At 44.8% G+C, this 18,936-nt stretch overlaps 1 protein-coding gene across 1 annotated transcript in view; it reads right to left on the bottom strand.

The window, feature by feature from the left end:
- The window catches only part of PRIMA1 (proline rich membrane anchor 1), a 630,582-nt gene that overhangs the window by 393,973 nt on the left and 217,673 nt on the right, over positions 1-18,936 (bottom strand). The window lies entirely within an intron of this gene.

Genomic DNA, 18,936 nt, shown 5'->3' on the forward strand with positions numbered 1-18,936 from the left:
TTCCATCTTACTGCATGATTCCAAGCACCAAAAAGTGACCAGGGCTGGATCACATAGAATGCATTCGTATCAGACAGTTTGTTATCATTTGCACTTAAATCCGTGCAAAAAAAACTTTGAATTTACTGATTTATGCAAATGTTTCTGCACTCGTTCTTTAATGCAAATGTCATTTTTTTGGTAGGTAGTTAGTGCCAGGGTCAAAATGTCCGACACCTTGCAAATGATGCAATCAAGACCCTTCGCTCTGTATAGGCCCTCGCTCTGATCCAAGACAGCGAAGCAGTGGTTCAAAAGTGCTACTATTTCCTCTTACAAGAAGACAGAATTGTGTGCCATCTAGATCTGATTTGTAGGACATGAGAAGCCCATTAATAATGTTTAATATTGTAGAAAAATAGATTTTGAAAAACACAGACGATAAAGGTGATGAGGAAAAAGCAGGAGCCACTGAAAACAAATGAAGGGACGGAATGGGGGGGGGGGGTCATTAGCTATGTTGGTCAGTTATGAAGCCACGTTTGTTGAATTTTTGGGGGGAAATAATTTTTATTGCCATTTCAACAGTATACAGTGTTACAGGAGCTACAGCACCTATGTGCTGCATAGGGTTTCCAGATATCCCCACAATCCAGCAATATGAACAATCAAAAGTAGGCAGGCAGCACATCTATGGTTTCAGAAACTGGTATTACATGCCGTTGAAGTCAACAAAGTGCAGCAAAGTATTAAAAAAACAAGCAACTCTTTAAGAAACTGATTCCCCATCCCCTTCCACACTCCGATCTAGTACCATCAACTGTATCACATCATCTCTATGTGGTAATATCAGGAGAAGAGATAAGGTGCCTCATCACCTCAAGCAGGTCATTCAGGCCAGTCTAGAGCTCAAGCATTGTGGTCATTGTGTTTGTGAGCTAAAAGGTGCTGGAGTTTCAGCTCCGAATATGTCCCCTGTAGCGGAAAAGGCCTCAGGGCCATCAGTTGTCAAGTGGCAGATTGTGCCCGTGCAAGTAAGTTATCTGACAAACTATCATCACGTTTGACTATTTTCATATGAATTTCTTCCGCCCGAGCCCATTTCATTATATACCTCAGCTGGTCAGCTATCAAGAGAGGCCTACGGCTTAACCGTCTAATGACTATGCACAGTTTGCCACTGTCAACCCAAGCAGTACAAATCGTCTTCACAAAGTTTCTGAATTTTTGTTGTGGGGACTAGTCCCAGCAGATCAATCAATCAGGGTTTTGTAGAGCGCACTACTCACCGTAAGGGTCTCAAGGCTTTGAAGGAGGGGACGGGGAGCAGCTCCATGGGGTCATCCGAAGAGCCAAGATTTAAGGTCCTTTCTGAATTGATGCAGTGTCGGGCTTTGTCTGAGGTGAAGGGGGAGTTTGTTCCAGGTGTGGGCTGCAAGGTAGGAGAAAGATCTTCCACCTGCTCTAGTCCTGTAGAAACAAGAGATGGTGGCTACGGCGAGGTCAGCTGAGCAGAGGTTACTCTTGGGGGCGTGGAAGGAGATTTGGTCATTGAGGTATTGGGGTTCGGTGTTGTAGAGGGCTTTGTAGTTCTGTGTGAGCAGTTAGAAGGTTATTTTTCTTTCGACGGGGAGCCAATGGAGGTCGTGGAGGAGTTGGGTGATGTGGTCATGTTGTGGGATGTCGAGGATAAGTCTGGCAGTGTTTTAACACTATCCGGATCATCCAGGTCATTGCCCTATGTAGATATTGTAATACCTCATCCCAATAGGGCATGATTTAAGGATGGCCCCACACAACATAAAGTCTGGAGGTTTGTGTCTTCAGTCCACACACTCGCAGTCACTGTCTGGGTAAATACAATGAAGGTGTTTGGGAGAGAGGTCGCAATATGAAATATGTCATATTGGATAAGTTTAAATTGTGAATGTACTGAAACTTTCTGCACCCCTCCATGTATCTTAGTCCATTCTGTAGATGTGATGGTAAATTCGCTCATCTGGCATTATGTGTCTTAAATCGTTAGAGGGTATTGTGGCCTGTTTGTTCGGTATATGTGTGTAATAAGCCTTCGAACTCCTCTCATGGTCAATAAGGTGATAAGTGTCTGTGTGGGATCTGGACCTCCTAGAACTCTGGCCATATTTTTCACACATTAGCTGTACTATTGGCATATTGATGGAACTGACCACTTCCCAAATTAAACATTTCAATAGCATTGTGTAATGTGATGAGTTAGACTGCTGGATATAAATCATCAAAAGTGACATAACACCCCTCAAGCCAGAAGTCTATAGCCATCGACTGCGCTATTGGTGCAAATGTGTGGATTTTCTAGACCTCGAGGTCTATTGCATAAGGCAGCTCTACGGAATACACCCAACACTGCCCGTTTCCACATGCGACAAACCAGTTTGATCACATGAAGTAGAGTCCCATGCGTTCTTTTACCTCATAGTAATAGGGACCCAAATGTGGGACCACTGTATGTGCCAGACAGTAGGGACATCTTCCAGTTTGGTTCCACATCAAACCAGTGAACAGTGTGTTATAAGTGGGAGACCAAATAGTACATCTTGAGATTTGGTACCACCATGCTCCCTCTGTCTCACTCTAATTTGAGTGCTGCCAAACCTACCCAGCACAAAGTGATTTGAGCTGCAGACGGTCTAGTTCCTGGAAAATACCTTGGGGTATTTTGTATATAGTACCTTGCAATACATAAAAACAGCGAGGGAGTATCACCATTTTACTCCAAACATTTTTCCCCATCAGGGGGCGTTTCAGAGTGTTCCAAATTTGAACAGATGGCTGGAGGATTGCAAGTACCCAACCCATATTGAGTACGTTGCCTTGCTGGAACCAATGTGCTATGTACATACCCAGATAATGCATGTTATCCCTCCTCCATGGCATGCCCACTGTAAGAAGCCATGCAAGTTTCAGATTCTACCACTGCCCCATTAGGAACAATGCAGATTTTAGGTGGCTGACATATAACCCCAGCTGCTCTCTGGATTCTCTCATCACAGTTAGCATGATCGGGGCAATATCTCCACTTGGCGTAAGTAAACCCTTGCGCCATTCATAAACTCTGATAATACATGCATCATCAAACCGACTTCTATTCCCCAGCCTTGCAGTCTTAGTCTACACGCCACCAGCTCCATTGTCAGGGTGAATAGTAAGGGGGCATGGGCCATCCTGCCGGGTACCCCATTGTAAATGTATTCCCTCTGACACAGGGTACCCAGTTAAGACCTGTGCCAGCGGCGCTGTGTACAGCAGTTTAATGCATGATAAGAATTTGGGGCCCAACCCAGCTCTACTGAGCTCCAGCCACAGATAGTCTTTGGAAACAGAATCAAATGTCTTTACCATGTCTAAAAAGGCCAGAGGGTAGTGATCATGATCTAGGTAGGGTGCGTGGAACACATGTAGAAATTGATGCAGGCTGCAAAAAGTATTTCTGCTGGGAATACATCCAGAGTCATCAGGGAGGATCAACTACAGAAGATAGCAATATAGGCATTTTGTTAGAATCTGAGTGTCTAGTCTATGTTCAATAATGATAGAGGGCAACAGGAGGCAGCATCCAATGGATCCTTCTCCGGTCTTGTTATTTGTATGACAAGGGCTTCTCTAATGGAGGATGGGAGTATGCCTTGTGCAAAGGCTTCCAAATACACCAGCAACAATTTGTCAGCCATGGTCACAGGGAATGTTCTGTGAGCTCTGCGGGCAGTTCATCCCCCCTCAACCCCCGGGCTTTCACCGTCTTAAGGGTATTTATGGCTTGTAGTATTTCCTGTTTGCTCATGGGGCCCTCCAGATTCTTATGTTCACTGTCCTCTAAATTTGTCAATGGTAGCTAGCTCAAGTAGGTGACAATTAGATTTTCTGGTGACGTACCAGGAGATTTATATACCCAACACAGGTGCACTGTCAATTTCTCGTTGATAGTTAGTTGGGCATGTACCGCTCGCCCTGACGGTTCCTGATTTGCCAGTATGGGGCAGATTAGTGTCCCTGCTTAATCATTCTGTTAGTAAATGACCCACTCTGCCCCCTTCCATATGAAGCCTGTGTCTATAGGTGAGACATACATACTTTTCCAGCAGTGCACATGTCCCACTCGAACTGAGGGGCCAGAGCGAGGCACTCAGTGGGAAGTAAGTGGACCATTCTCCTGCCAGCCTTGACAGCGGAGCAAAGTGATGAGTAGATACCACCCCACATAGTGTTTAGTAGTTAATATCGAGACTAGTCTACATGTATGTCTCAGTGGCCCACAAAAATCAACTAACTTGGAACAGTTGCAGAAACAATCACTCTTTTACATAGTGGTATAATGTTATGGGCAGGTCGCTGAGCATAACTTCTTTCAGGTTACCTCAGACCCCCTCAGTGCATCGGACAGAGACATTGCCATTCTGGAGCACCATGGTCGGTGGGTGTGTGTTCATAGGCGCATCAAGTCTGGAGCTAACAAGCCATGCTTTTGTCCCACCAGGGCACACTTAGGATCTCCCTGGTTTTAGCCAGCTGTATCTAGCATCTGTGCTGTCACTCAAAGTGCCAGTCACCAGTCACATCTGGGAGAAGGAGTTATCGTCCATCGAGCCAGACATCTTTGGTCGTAGGGTGCCATCCGGGCAAACAAGAATTCAATCCCTGGCAGGGGCTCCCATTCGCTCCAGTTCCTTGCAGGGCATTTTCTTCTTTGTGTCAGAGTGTCTCACTGTGCCCATGAGGGACCCACGGCCCCTAGAGGCACTTGCAGGGTACTATTGGCCCAGGGTGGCTAGCCAGTCCAGCAGTTCTTGCGGGGGAAAAAATCACCTGCCCATCATACTGGATGCGCAATTTGACAGGAAACACTAAGCTGTATTTGATATTACATTCTCTCAGTTTTTGTTTCACTGACAGAAAGTTATTGCGCAGGTTCTGAACTTCATAAGCGTAGTCTGGATACATAAAAATGTGTTTGACCTCATAGCTGAGGGTGCTGCTACTGCGCACACATTGTAGGATAGCATCATGGTCGCGATGGTTGAACAAGCAAGGCATCATGGCATGTGGAGGCACTCCTGGGTACAGGGCCACTGCCAGTGCCCTATGCTCCCGCTCAATGGTGAAGAAGATAGATAGCCTTTGGGAACTGAGGGTTTTTGTGGTCCATTCCTCGAGGAACAGCTCCGCAGAAGGATCCTCTGCATGTTCCGGGAAGCCCATCAGTCATATATTGTTTTGTGTGGAGCGTCCTTCAGCATCCTTCAGGTGCTCCTCTGATTGCATGGCACTACATTTCAGTCCTTTGACTGTGGTGTGTAATGATTTAAACTCATGTTTGAAAGAATCCAAATTGTCTTCCACAGCCGTGGTGTGATCTGTGAATTTGCGACGGTCCAGGCACAGGTGACTAATCTATATAAACAAAAAGAATCCACAAGGAAGTGACAAGTGTTCTCTACAATGGTGGGGAACACAGAGTGTTTTTAAAATACCGCTCACACACCAAAAGGACCCTTGGTGTCATGCTTCATCATTGGGGACTTCGCACCCCTCTACGGGATGCGGTGTGCTTCTACCTACGGCTGCGCGGGAGCACTTTTCAAATGACTATGCGTGGTGCGTGTGAGGGTTGGAAGTGAGTGAGTGTGGGGTTATGTGTGAGTGATTTAAAAAGTACCTGGCTCGTTGGGTGGTACTGTTAACATTGTGAGATTAGAGGTGTTTTATGTAACGTTATGTACAATACCTCTTGGGTGCGTCGACATGTTTCGGAGATCAACTCCTTCTTCAGGACGGGGTGCACTAATCCCCACCTTACTCACATTTTTCTATGTAATAATATGGTTAAATTTACAGAAAAGTGAAAATGTGTGCAGGCTAAAGTGTACTAATATCAAAGGTTTCTGCTATTGGCGCAACTTGACTCCTCTATCCTATAAGCCTCATGAGCCTCTGAACGTCAGTGGTTGGTCGTGCCAATCTGCTACGAGTCCTAGTGGAGAATCCCTCCTTGTTACCCCTCACGCGGCGCCACGGAATAGGCGAATGAACAGTTGGTAGAGAAACTTTTGTACAAATTTCACGCCAAATTCAGACTATATCTCTTACTACTTTAACCCTCACTCGCTTAAAGTAGTTATGGTCCATCAGCCTATGCATAGAAAATCTAAAATCCAAACCTAGTGCTAATTAATACCCATATGCAGTCGGCCCAGCCTTACTTTCAACCAATAAACTTTGAATGGGGCCAGTAAATGCTGCCCAAGAAAATAACTTAAAATCTGGTCATTTGAATCCGCCCTGCATATGGGTTGCTTCAAAAGGCGAATGGCATGCCTGGGCTTCCTATAGTACCATATAGAACTGCTAACTGACCCGTCCAAAAGTTTGAAAAAGGAATCAGAAACGTGTAGTGGTATTGAACAAAATAAAATATAGGAACTTCGGAAATATGTTCTTTTTGACAATATTACATCTACCTAAAATACTCAAACAAAGCTTTTGCCATTGTCGCAGTTTCGCTATGACTCTTTTCAAAAGGGGTTCATAATTAAGTGTAATAATGTTCTCCATGCGGCTACTCAATCGAATACTGGAATACGTAGCAGTATCTGCCACGTCCATCTCAAAGGTAAGTGGTTTAAAGTTTAAAATGACATGTGTCTTTGAGAGAGTCAACTTATAAATTCAGAGAAGGAACCAAATTGATCAGCCTCCGAGGATATTATACTGACAGCATCGTTTGGATTGCCAGTAAAGACTGCAACATTATCAGCGTAAGCCATTATTTTAAGATTGATACCATTTAACTGGACAGGTTGCATGCCCTTGTTCAAGTTTAGGTGTCTTAAATATGGTTCAATATAAAGGGCAAACAGCAAGGGTGAAAGTGGGCACCCCTGACCTGTGCCCCTCCCTATTGGAAAAGAAAGATAAGAATGGCCACCAATCAGGACCTTTGTGACTGGGTTCTTATAGAGCATCTGTACAAGTGTTATAAAACAGTTGCCTATCCCACATATATCCACGATCCCCCAGAGCACTTCCCAAGTAACCTGATAGACGGCCTTTCTGCATCCAGCACGATCATACCTATGTTTTCCTTCATTTTACCGGCCACGTCGAATGCTGTGATCGCAGTATTAATATGTGCCTTATTGTTTCCACCAGAGGTGGACCTGTGTTGCTATTCTGAAACCACGCTATGCATGACTGGAGCGAGGCGCAAAGCTAAGATTTTACGGAAGATCTTTGCGTCCACTTTTATCAGGGAAAGAGGTCAATAAGTGCTCCATTCCTCAGGAGGTTTGTCTTTTTTGAGAAAGACCACATTGTTAGTATGTCCCCATGACAGCGGAGCAGCCTCTCCATTACTAATGATACGCAAACAAGTGATGGATGGAATGCTGAATATATCATACATTCACTCCCAGTTAAGAGATCTGGGTTAAATTAATTGTTCTTTTGCTCACCATGCCACCCCAGTTTAGACCCAGCCATATGCAAATCAGTCTTGACCCTGTGCCTCATGGGAGCAGTCCAGAGAGAACTGCCAAGCCAGGTCCTCCCTGAACTGGAAACAAGCATTCTGAGACTGGTTTCTGGGTATGACCCTTCATCAGCCAGGCTAGCTTAAATCCAGTGGCAAAGTGGGCAAGGGACCCACGTCTGGGCATACCCATCCCACTTAGGGTGAAAAGTGCTACACAAACAAATGATGGACGGAAGGCTGAATAAATCATACATTCACCCCCAGTCAAGAGATCTGGGTTAAAACCGTTTTCTGGGTATTACCCCTCTTTAGCCAGGCTAGCTAGAGTCCAGTGGCACAGTGAGAAAGAGACCCACGACTGGGCCTTCCCATCCCACTTAGGGTGAAAAGGGCAACACAAACAAATGATGTACGGAATCCTGAATAAATCATACATTCTCCCCCAGTCAAGAGGGATGGATTTAGACCCAGATCTCTGTACTGGGGTGAATGTATTACATTGTTCTGCATTCTGTCCATCAATTGTTCTTTTGGATTTGACCCCGAGTGGGACGGGTATGCCAAGATGTAGGTCCCGTGCTCTCCATGCCACTGGAGTCAAACTTTCCTGGCTGAAAGCCCGAAACCGGTCCTAGGATGCTTGTTTCCAGTCCAGGGAGGACCTGGCCTGGCAGTTTGGGCTGGACTGTTCCTTCTGGGCGCAGGGTCAAAACTGATTTGCATATGGCTGGGTCCAAACTGGAATGGCATGGTGAGCAAAAAAACAATGGATTTAGGCCCGGGTCTCTGTACTGGGGTGAATGTATGACATTGTTCTGCATTCTGCCCATTAATTGTTCTTTTTGCATTTCTCCATTACTAATAGCAGTTACCAAATTGAAGAACTCTGGTGCAAGAAAATCCATAAAAACTTTATAAAATTCCAATGGTATTGAATCTACCCCAGGTGCTTTCCCTGATGGTAAGGCACTTATAGCTAATTCAATATCCTTGACACAAAGTTTACCCTCTAGAACCCATTGCTGATGTGGATTGAGTCAGGACATACCACACTCCTGCAGACACTCCTGCAGATACTTGCCTGCAGCCTGATGATTTACTATCAAATCTATAGTACAACTTTTCATAAAACATAGCAAAGTGTTCCATAATCGATTGAGAATTTGTGTATACTGTTCGGCTTTCCCCTATAATCAGACATATAGTATTATTCGCTGGTGAGCCAGCAAACTTCTAACTTTTTCCCATACTCATATTGGAAAGCCTGTTTTTCTGATAGATGGCAGCAAACCTCTCCTTTAGCCCCCTGGTGTCTCTCAATTAGTTTGAGATATATGTAATGTAATGTAATGTAACTGTTTTTTATATAGCGCGGTTACACTCCAGGGAGCATCTTAGCGCTTCAGAGTGTAAACGAAACAGGTGACTTTGTTCGTGTGGCAGGTCGTGATAGGGGTGTTATATCATGTTTTTACATTGTGTGTTGGATAGGGTGTAGATCCAGGTTTGAGGGTCTTTCTGAAAGTGGTTTCTGTGGGGATTTGTCGGAGAGGGGGCGGTAGTGTGTTCCAGGCTTTGGACCCCAAAACTGCCAGGGCTTTGCCTCCCCTGGTTTTGAGTCTAAACTTGGGGATGGTAAGGAGGTTGTCATCTTGGGACCTCAGACATCGGGAGGGGACATAACGTTGGAACATGTTTTCGATGTATTTGGGTCCTGTTCTGTTGAAAGCCCTAAAGGTGATTAGCAGAATTTTGAACAACACCCTTTTATGTATTGGCAACCAGTGCAGGGTGTTCATAGCTATCGTGGCTGAGGTCCTTCTTTTCCATCCTAGTACTAGTCTGGCCGCTGCATGCTGCACCATTTGTAATTTGTGGCAGACTGTCCTATTAGTTCCTGCATATACACTGTTGCAGTAATCGATGCGAGAGGTAATGAGGGCTACTGCCACCATCTTCCTCGCTGCGAATGGGATTAGGTTGAAGAATTTCCTGAGCCCTTTTATTATGCCAAAGCAGGTCCCTGCCACGGCTACTGCTTGTTGTTGGAAACTCAGGGAAGGGTCAAATTTTATCCCTAAGTTTCGTACTGCGTTGGCTGTGTTAGGGGGGACGATAGCGTCTTCTGGCCACCACAGTGTTGGGTTGAATGAGTTTCCCTATCCAAAAGGTAGGATCTCGGTCTTCCCCGAATTGCATTTAAGGTGATTTGTGCTCATCCAATTGAAAGTGGCTTTTAGATAATTTTTAAGCCTGGCCTCTGCTTCGCTGGTTTCGTCCTCCATCACTAGGATGAGTTGTGTGTCATCTGCATATGAGATGTGGCTATGCCAAAGGATGATATAAGGATAATCAGGGGGGCCATATATACATTAAAAAGTTTTGGGCTCAGGCAGGAGCCCTGGGGTACACCTGAGTTTAGTGGTATCTCTTCTGATTTGAACTGCCCAGGGTGACCACTAGTCGTCTGTTTTGTTAGGAAACTTTTCAGCCAGCTCAGTACCTTTCCGGTTATCCCTGCCGCGGCTAGTCGGTCTATCAAGATGGTATGGGACACCGTGTCGAAAGCCGCGGACAGGTCTAGGAGTATAAGGACTGCTTTTTTGCCCTGGTCTAGCGCTGCTCTGAGTGTTTCTGAGGAAAAAATTTAAGCTGATTCCATTGAGTGCTGTGCTCTAAAGCCAGCTTGGTTGGGGTGCAAGATGTTGTTGGCCTCTAAGAAGGCAGTGAGCTGTTGATTTACTTCCTTTTCTGTAAGTTTACAAAAGGTGGGGAGCAGGGAGATTGGTCGCAGATTGGTGAGGATGGTGGGGTCTGGCAATGTTTTTTTCTGTAGGGGTCTTACTGCTGCCAATTTCCATTCCTCAGGGACTACTCCTAAAGTAAGTGAAGAGTTTATAATGTTGTTGATGATGGGATTCACGATCTCCACCAGAGTGTGGAGGACATAGGGGAGGCAGGGGTCGAAAGGGGAGCCTGATTTGATTTTTAGGATTTTTGCCTGGGATTCTTCCAAGCTGACATGCTGAAAGGAGGATAGCTGGTTTATCGCGCTAGTCTTGTTTATTCAGGACTCCTCCAGGGGGAGGGGGTATGGGAAGTCTTTGGTAAGCGTTTGTATTTTATTATGGAAGTAGTCAGCAATCTTGTTGCACAGGGTTTGGGAGGGGGGCATGTCTCTCTGCATGGTTTTGGGGTTGATATAGGAGTTGACAATGTTGAAGATTTCTTTTTGTTTATTGTTGCTGTTTATTATGGCATCGGTGTAAAAGTCTTTTTTGGCTATTTTTATCATCCCGTGGTAGTGTCGGCGAGCCACTTTATACCTGGCCTGGTCGGTTGTGTCATAGTTTCTGCGCCAGGTCCGCTCTAAAGCCCTGACCTTCCTTTGTTCTTCCTTTAGGGTTGGGGAAAACCAGGGGGCAGAGGTTCTATTTTTCCTGTTTCGTCTTGATCTTGGTGTTGTTTTGCCATTCTCTATAGATAGGGCATCCATCCATTCCCTAAAGGACTGGCTATCCTTCCCAGGGTCCCCTACGGATAGCGGTATGGTTTCTAGTGCCTTAATTAGAAACCCCGGTTGTCCTGTTAGGTCCTTCCAGTGGGGCCCTCCCTGGGGAGCGCATAGTTTATTCCCAGGTTTGTGTGTCATTATCCCTTGGAGTTCAAAAGGGATATAGTGACTGCTCCAGCAGGTCTTTTAAGATAATGGCCTGGCAATTGTTTTTCAAATTCCAAACAATTCTGCCGAATTTGGGCCTCCTCTTGCTGTTTGCCCCTATTTTGAGCCATAATGAACTGAAGCATCATCCTCGTATGAATGCTTTAATGGAGTCCCAGACAGTTGTGATCAAGGCTATGCCTTTATTGTTTAGTATATATACTAAAAGAAGTCGCTTCATATATCCCTGATATTCCATACTGGCAAGCAGATTTCGAGGGAATGTAAATGGTCGCCGACCGTCCCTACCCTCTGCTGACCTGAGCTGCATATAGAATATAATGGGGTTGTGGTCTGATGTAATCTTTGGACAGATCTTGATAGATGCACCTTCCAACAGCTGTCCTTGCACCAAAATCAAATCTATACCTGAATACTGTCTGTGAGGTGCAGAATATTAAGTATAGCCAGGCATCAAGGCGAACAGATGCAATGCAATCTCATTATTTCCATAATAATGCCTCCATAATGCTCCCTCTCGCAATCAGCATCCAGGTTTTTTTGTGATCAGCTTTTCTACCTTTGCAGCAGCGCTCGTACTTAGCAGTGTACAGAGTACAGGAGGTGGCAATAATTTCATATGCAGTGGTTGCGGTTTGGTCCGGAGCAGGCGACCGGCTGCTGGCCCAGCCTCACTGGCTGAACTGATTCTCTTTCTGTGGCGTCTGCTCCTGCAACACCTGCAACTCTTCAGACTGGAGTATGTGAAAACTAGTTACGGCTTCTCCGCTAGTGAACATGGAGCATGGCATCCTAGGGGGCCATGGGACTGGAAACTCCACGGCCGTTGAACACCAAACAGCAGCTGAAAACTCTGAAGAAGGAGAAATGAGAAATCGCCATCATCCGAAGCAGAAAGCAGCTTGTACAAGGGTCGGCCGCCCAATATCAAAAGTACTCTAATCAAGCGGTGCAAGTGATCTCTTGCATGCTGGCAATATGGGAATCACTGAATCCTCGTTGGCGGATGTACTCCTGAGCGCTGTGCTAGAGGGAAATTGAGTTGCAGGATCAGAGCATCACTCCCTCCCTCAACAGATAACATCGGCGGAAGTTGACTTTCAACAAGGTACAGACCTTTCACAAGCTATCTTTGCAAATTATAACTATAAACTTGGTGCTGCAAATGAGAATTTCTTCAATGGGGCTTTCTTTGTCTGCGGATGACTGTAATCCCCCATCTCGGTAGGCATTGTGCCCTGTATGCTTATGGGCTCTTCGGACCAGGTAGAGGGGCTTGGATTGAATGAAGCACAAAAAATAGGTGGGGAGGTTAAAGCGGGCTTGGAACCTGCAAACATGTATGGAAGATTCAAAAAGCCCGGGGCAGGCATGGGAAATTGCAGCACTGAGGCAAGCAATGTTAGGAGGAAACAGCACCACAGCGGAAGCTCTGAGCCTAGATGAGAGGTCATGGCTGTTGATATAATTGGACCAAAACCACTGGGGATCCTCTCAAGGAAATATCCCAGGGCTCCCCACCATGTGAGGAAGAGGTCACAGAGAAAAGAGGGGCTCCCTGAGAAGAGGCAGGTCAAAGCGAAGAACGGGAAAATCCACCATGGGGCTAGAAAATCCCAGGAAGCTCGCTCTCCTGATACCAACTCCTTAGCTCTGCGCTCCACGCAGGGGACTAAGGAAATACCCCTCTGAAAGTGGGTTACTTCAAAGGGATAGGTAAAGGCCTTGATTTCAAGGCTATCAGCAAGCGGACCGACCCTTCAGTGCCACTCATATCCACTAGGGGAGGTGCAAGGTGTAAGGTGCAACCATTAACTGACACTAGTTCTAATACTAATGTAACTCTGAGCCCTGCAATTAGACTCACATATGGGTCTGATGGCTTTTTGAACTCATCAAGGTGCTCACTACATCATGGGACCCCCATCCAATTTTAGCAGCAATCGGGAAGAAACAGACAGATAAGGAGGATGTAATGGATGCAAAGGAGCCCTCATTATCAACTATCCTTCAGCTCTTACAGATTCAAAGAGCTGAGGCTTTGGAGCACTACGCCCAAGTTAAAAAGGATTATAAGACAATGCAGCAAGCTTTAACTGAAGTAGCCAGCAAAATGGCTAGCCTAACTCTGGCTAAGGCAGAGCTTCAACAATGAGTAGCAGGAGCAGAGGAATTCGGTACAGCAACAACCAAGGCAATCACAGAGCATGAGCATAAACTCACATATGTTCAAAGTAAAATTGAAGATCTAGAGAATAGGCAAAAAATGCAGCAACCCTCTTCAGGACTCCATTAGCCCAGGGGCATGGTATTTTCCCCTATTAGTCAGTGTCCCAGGACCCCATGCATAGCCCCTGGGGCCCGCACATGCACTTGCAGCAATTCGAGCAGTTGAGGCAGCATGCCTGTCTCTGTCCCTGACCAATCAAGGAGCCCACACATACAACCCAGAGAAGAAAAACACAGCAAGGTTCTCCACAAGCCTCCTATACAAGAGCCAGGGCAATGGCTTCATATTCGGGCATTATGTCCTCTAGGCTTCAAGGGATGTCTCTCACCATAGTCTAATTCTTAATGCTGGCTTTATCGTCCAGGGTCTGGCATGTCAGGGTGACAGAGTCAGGATGTATGCCAGCACCTTGAGTATTCATAGGCAGCACAGAGTTGGGGCTCACTGCATCAGATGAGTGATAAGGCTCGAAGAAGCACCCACAAGACTAGTAGGAGCAAGGGACCCCCCAAGTCTGGTTCATGCCTGCCTCTCACATCGCATCTCCAAAGCCAAAATAGTGTGCAAGGCCCATAGAAGTCAACGCTCACAGGGACACGTGGGGAAAGCTGCAGACCATCAACTCGTCGCAGCTGGGAATACGGGTCATCAACTGTAGCCCCCACAGGTGTTACATGGCAATTTTCAGCCCTGAGGAGAGCAGCTGCACTTTATTAGCGGCAGGGCAGTCCCAGTTCATCTCCTGGTCACTTCTCTGGCAGATTGCTAGGCCCAGTTTGTCAGGGACTGCCTCAGAAGAAACATGGACAAAACAGAACTTGGATATTATGAAAATCTGCAAACAATAAAGAAGCAATGTAACAGAATGCATCATGTAAATAAGACATTTGAGCAAGTCATGTTTTAACAAACCTAGTTGAACATCAATTTAAAGGAAAATCCTGGGTCTAAGGTATATGACTCCTTTAAATTGTTATACGCTAAGAACATTTTGATGGGGTAAATTCCGTGGATAAATCAGTGACTCACAGATCCCAAATCACCATACGCATAAAAAAATGTTGAAAAAGAGTTAAAAGCCCTCCAGGCCAAACATTTTGGGCCAGATGTAGGTAATCCCAGATTACCGATTCTTAAATACTGAATCATACCGATTCGGTATTTAAGAACTGACAATCGGGATGTAGGTATTTTTACCGATTCAATTACCGAATCGGTAAGATTCGGTAATTACCGAATCGGTATTTACCGATTCGGTAATCGCCATTGATTCCTATGGGCTTTGAGGCCCACAGGAATCAATGTCAATTACCGAATCGGTAAATACCGATTCGGTAAAATTACCGAATTTACAAGGGGGACAGGGTGTCACTTTGACACCCTGTTGCACCCCTGATTCTGGCTTGTGTGCAATGTGACATACATACATGCCCTTAGGGCATGTATGTGTGCCACATGGCACCGGTGTACATGCACAGATGTGCATGTACACAGAAATTCATTATTTACCACCAAGTATTATTTGGTGGTAAATAACGCACTCCTAAGGGCCTGTGGCACTGTTTTCAGTGCCACCCACATCTGGATTTACAGAATCTGTAAATTCAGGCCCCCTACTTCTCAATATCCAAATACCAATCGGTAACGTCCGAAATCGTCCGTTACCGACAGGTATTTGGCGACCTACATCTGGCCCTTTATCTTTTGTTGTTCACTTTACAGAAAGTTGGCAGCTATTATAATACACCTACAACCCTCTCCCAATACCTCTCCAAGAATGAGAAAATGCAAAGCATTTATAAATAGTAGGCATACCCAGTATTTCGCAAGGCAGGTTTAATCCTCTAATTGACTCTTCTTATATGGCCATAAAGGGACACAGTGAAGCTGCTAAATGGTAAAATAGTGGTGTTATTCAAGACGTGCTCACTTAAGGTAAGGTGCAGTAATCTGATGCTTTTCTGCATCCATCCCATCTCAGTAAGAAGAATCAATGTCTGAGCACCATAAAGAAAATTAGAACATCCTGATCGTGGGGATTAACTGGTGTAACTAGTAACACAATCACGGAGATATATAATTCAAATTGTCCACTAGCCTACACTTAAATATGATCCCAAATATATATGAGTTTATAAAGAGCTGATTAAAGACATAAATGTTCAGCCCAGAGGTAATCAGACTATTTTAAAATTGCATTTCTAATATAGTGGAAACAATTAGCAATAGCTTTTTATATGCAGGCTGAATGGTGTGAGTCACTTAAAACGTTAGTAATAAGTGGTTAACTGATAGTGGGTAAGCAATTCTGGATCACAGATATCCTCTCCTATTCTCACCAGTGTTTGCTGCCAACAAATACACAATGTGTAAAATAGCGCCCATCCGTGTATTTTAAATTAAATTATTGAACTCCTATGTCTAATGCTCATGGCCACTGTAATTATGTGGCAGGGGACCACAAAATATGGAACAGGATTGACTAAGTTATGTGGCAAGAAAAGGCAAAATATATGGTGTAATGCGGCGCAGTTTATTATATATTATGTCATTATTTTTGTCATGTTTACACATTTTAAAATTATCTAGGTATATGTTTCACTGTATTAATACTAGTTTGACACCCAAATATAGCAATAAGCAACAGAAAGGTGACCAGTCAACTTTCGTGACGAACCATCCACTGAGCAGCAACATGTGTCACCATGTTTTTAGTAACTCTTGATCCATTTGAGCTAGAAGTATTTTTTTGTTAAAATCTGAAGATTATGCATCAGGTGATGGATTATGAGGCTATACAGCTATAATTCTCGTGGGTGGAGTTAAATCGTTCCACATTTAAATCCATGGTTCAAGTTGTTTCACTACAAGTCAAACATAGCATTTGTGGGCTGTATCCATAGACTACTTAGAGCTTTCTATTAAAGAAATACACAAAGTACAAGTTGTTACAACACAGCTCTTGTACTCGATAGTTTAAAAAATAAAAACAATAATCATTTCAGAAGACCATCCATCAAATGTGAAAAAATGCTTCACGTACATAATATACATCACCATTTCATCAGTAACTCTGATTTGCACTGAACAATTTTCGCTCCAATGCTAATAAGATATTAAACCAATCCTTTGTGCCCGGTGTGCCCCGTGTTAATGCCGGCAAATAAGTAAACTGAGCACATAGGCTTTGCCACCGTGCAAGTGACAAGATTATTGAACGACTGTTAAAATTCAACACACTCTATAAGTTTATAAACCAAAAGCACAGGTGCAGCACACAACAAATAAATCAATAGGAACAATTTATAAAGTCCAAATCCCCAATTTAATCTCTTTATTCCATTTTCTTGTTACGTAGAAAAAAACACTCAGTACCACCTGAGGTACTGGGTTTTTCAGAACCGGTACTAATCCGGTAAACCCAGCGGTGTCAGGGCAACACCCAAAGACCCCGGATTCCCCTGTCTTGGCAAACAGAGACACGGGATACTTCTTGATGACGTCAAAGACCAAACTTTTATTGGTTGCAACCAGGGACAGAGATCTACGAAGTACACACGGGTAGTTCGTCAGAGACTGCACATTTAGATAAACGAAGCTCGGTCTTTTATGCCGAAAATTGTGCCTCGGGCAGCATTACAATTTACATTTGGTGCATACAAACTGATCAATAGCAACGTAGCATTTCAAAAGTAGCAAATGACGACAGTCAAAGACAATCCCATTTTCCATTGTCCAGCCCACCAAAAATGATTGCACACATGTATGGTTTCCTGTTCGATCAGGCCGGACAAACCCATCATAAACCCTTCAACCCAGATCGATGATCAAGTCGTAAAGGAATGGCAGAAACAGATGGAAAGGAGATAGAGGAGTGGGAACGGTGTACCATAAAGTAAGACACGTCCTGCCCTTTGATCTTTATCAGGCCAGCTGTGGAATAAGGAACTGGCTCAGCGGGATTCGCCCCAGGCGAGGAGTCAGTTCGGCCAGGTCAAACAAAAGTCAGCTAAGGCATACGTGTCTCAAGGACTTCACGGCCACAGTCATTGGGCCTATGTTAGGGCAACCACACAAAATGGCTGCCACATTCAAAATGGAACCCAAGGGTTCAGACTAAATCCTCGAATGCAGAGTGTTCTCCTATATCGATTCATATGAAGACACGTTACACTCGCCATTTGCGGTCTATTGAGACCAAAATCGTCCATTTCCAACGATCTTTATAAATCGGGTTCAGAACTATCGAACCCAATTCGGGACCACGGAACCACACACCGACGAGTTTTTTCCTAGTGCAGGACTTCTTCAGGGCACTGGATGAAAAAGTCAAAATGCCTCCATAGGTAGAGGAGGGTATAGGAGAAATACTGCTCAAAAGGCTGTGTTCCCGTCTGGTGAGATAAATAAGCAGGGATTTCTGAGGCCGTCCAGGTACAGGCCACGGCTAATCAAAATAGTACGACTCTCGACCTACAAATATGGAGTCCAGAACCGCCACCGTCTAATTGCTGATGATATTCAGATTCCAATCTTTAAAGTATCATATAAAGGTCTGGGCCTTGGAGTCGCCGCCAATTTAATAAGACGAACATGTATTTAATAAAAGGTACTGCTGGACCTATAGTCTATAAGTATAAGTGTATACGTTTATATACTCTATAAGTTTATTCACATCATACGTTAGTACACACTTGTCATGATAGAATTGATCATCAACATGCTCATTTTGGCTAATCTCGGATTACAACACAAGACACCCCATAACAATCTTAATTACCCTAATTTGTCTAATTCTGTAATGCATCAACCTTAGAGTCACAATGTTTCTTCCAGGTTATTATAAATTGACTCCATCTGCTGTGACAGCTCTACTTCTGTCACTTGGTACAGCAGGTTGCGGCTTCGAGGCTTCAACTTGTTACCGAATGTGTGACATTTCGTGGCCCTGTGTCTTTGCCTGGGCTGCAGGTGCCGTGTCTGCCTCACGCTGATCATTTTACCTTATCCCTCAAGTATCCCTGCAGTGAGGCATCCCAAGGACCTTGTCGGGCAATTGCACTTGCCCAGGAGTCCCTGCTGTTAAGGCATCCCAAGGAACTTGTTCGGGAAATTGCCCATTTACATCCTTATGTGAAGATTTTTATTGTTAAACCATATGACTCCTACTCCCTTCCCCCTTGTTTCTCTGCGGATGCGACGCCCGTATTCTCTGGTTTGGGTGGGTGGGATCAAATTCTCCTGATGACAAATCTGTGGACTGCTTGTCCCGGTCGCCTTTATGGCCATGCTCGTGGCCACGCCTCCCTTTTTGGTTGGGTCTTTTGAATAGCAACTGCCCTGGTCATTCGCTGACCCTTTTCATTTTTGGCGCGCTCTCGTCACCCTGCTGCTGCCGCGCCATCTATCTGCTGCCCACAGCTGTGATTAGCCGCCTTCCCTCTATAGTCAGCTGTGCCTCCCAGTTAGCAATACGTCTTGCGGTCACATAGTGAGGAATTGTAACATATACATTTTTCTTCAATGTCGAAAGATGTA

The sequence above is a fragment of the Lissotriton vulgaris genome, chromosome 9, assembly GCF_964263255.1.
Source record: "Lissotriton vulgaris chromosome 9, aLisVul1.2, whole genome shotgun sequence".
In the NCBI taxonomy this organism is placed as follows: Eukaryota; Metazoa; Chordata; class Amphibia; order Caudata; family Salamandridae; genus Lissotriton; species Lissotriton vulgaris.